This window comes from Saimiri boliviensis, chromosome 11, assembly GCF_048565385.1.
Source record: "Saimiri boliviensis isolate mSaiBol1 chromosome 11, mSaiBol1.pri, whole genome shotgun sequence".
Taxonomy (NCBI): Eukaryota; Metazoa; Chordata; class Mammalia; order Primates; family Cebidae; genus Saimiri; species Saimiri boliviensis.
The window spans coordinates 36,289,859-36,291,750 of NC_133459.1; positions in this window are offsets into that span (position 1 = coordinate 36,289,859).

Sequence of the window (1,892 nt, forward strand, 5' to 3'; positions counted from 1 at the left end):
GGATTGCACCACTGCACTTCAGCCTGGGCGACAGAGATACCACAAAAAAAAAAAAAAAAAAAAAAACCTGGAAAAAAGCAAACCTCTCAAGGCTGTTTGTTGCCACGTTATTAGTAATTACAAAACTTGGAGCAACGTAAATGCTCAGCAGTAGGGCAGTTAGCCAAATTAATGGGTGTTATGTGGCCATTAGTAAACCATTTACAAACTTTAAAAGACTTGTTAACTGTAAAGCAGGATACAAAATTGTGCATAAACTGTAATTACATTTACATTTGGAAATAGAAGGGAGAAAGAAATGGAAATGCAATCAGAGATGAGGTCAAATCATTAGCTTTCCTCTTCTGTTTCCTAAACTTTCTGCAATGCTCTTGGGGCTTAGAAACCGAAACCCCAAAATAAGGCACATCGATTTGCTGAACTGAAGAAGCTTCCATGTTCTTTCCTCGAACCCACCGTTTTTATCTGTCTAACATCCAGACTACCAAAAGGAATAATTGTTTCTTTCTTTTCCTACCAATAATATAATCACACCTGACCAGAGACCCTTATACTGTCAAAAAGAGCTATTTACAGCTGAGCACAGTGGCAGCAGCCTGTAATTCCAATGCTTTAGGAGGCCAAGACAGGAAAATCGTTTGAAGTCAGGAGTTCGAGATCAACCTGCCCAACATAGCAAGACTCTGTCTCTATAAAAAAATTGTCAGGGACTGTTGGCTCGAACCTGTGGTTCCAGCAGAGACAGGGGGATCGCTTGAGCCCAGGAGTTGGAGGCTGTAGTGAGCCATGATCTCATCACTGCACTCCAGCCAGGGCTACAGAGTGAGACCTTGTCTTCAAAAAAACCAAAACAAAATAAAACAAAAAATATTTACAAATTTATCTCTGTCCCCTTATCCATTCATTCTCCCTAGTAATCCCTGAACAGAATGCCTCCTCTCACCCACCTAAACCTGTTTTATCAGGAGGGTATATAAACTTCTGAACCCTTTTCGGGGTGGGTAATCATGTTGTGATTCTCCCCATGTATACATTTTAAATATATTTGTATGCCTTTTCTCCAGTTAATCTGCCTTTAGATTAATTGGAGAAAAGGACTACAAATGTATTTAAATTTGATTCTCCAATTAATCTGTCTTTGAATTGATTTTTGATCAAATCATCAGGGGGCAAAGGGGAAGTTTCTTATTGGCCTCTACATAGTCATTTCTCCATTTAATTAGAAAAATACTTTAGGCCGGGCGCAGTGGCTCATGCCTATAATCCCAGCACTTTGGGAGAGTGAGGCAGGCGGATCACGAGGTCAGGAGTTCAAGACCAGCCTAGCCAACATGGTGAAACCCTGTCTCTCCTAAAAATACAAAAGTTAGCCGGGCATGGGGGTGCGCCCCTGTAGTCCAAGGTACTCGGGAGGCTGAAGCAGGAGAATCATTTGAACCCAGGAGGCAGAGGTTGCAGTGAGCCGAGATCGCACCACTGCACTATAGCCTGGGCTGCAGAGCGAGAGTCCATCTCAATTTAAAAAACAAAACAAACAGAAACCTTCAAAATACCTAGGAACTCCAGGTGACTTCCTTTGGAATTATCCCTTAACCCTTCATGAGGAGTCAGGAGATGACTCCTGTATTTCAGACAAAATTGGGGCACGACAAAGGTGATCTGCCCATTTCATTCAAATCGCGAGCTAGGCACAGCATCAGCACGCGAACCGCCGTTTCCCTTGCTTCCAAGAGTACACGGGCGATCCGGTGAGTAGAAGGCCTAAGAAGCCAGGCACCAGAGGTTTGCCCGGGAGGCACAGGGTGAAACTCGTGGGCTGCAGGCCCCGCCCCACTTTGAAGCTCCGCCCAGGCCAAGAAGCGCAGGGGCGGGAGAGAGGGGTGAGGGGTGGT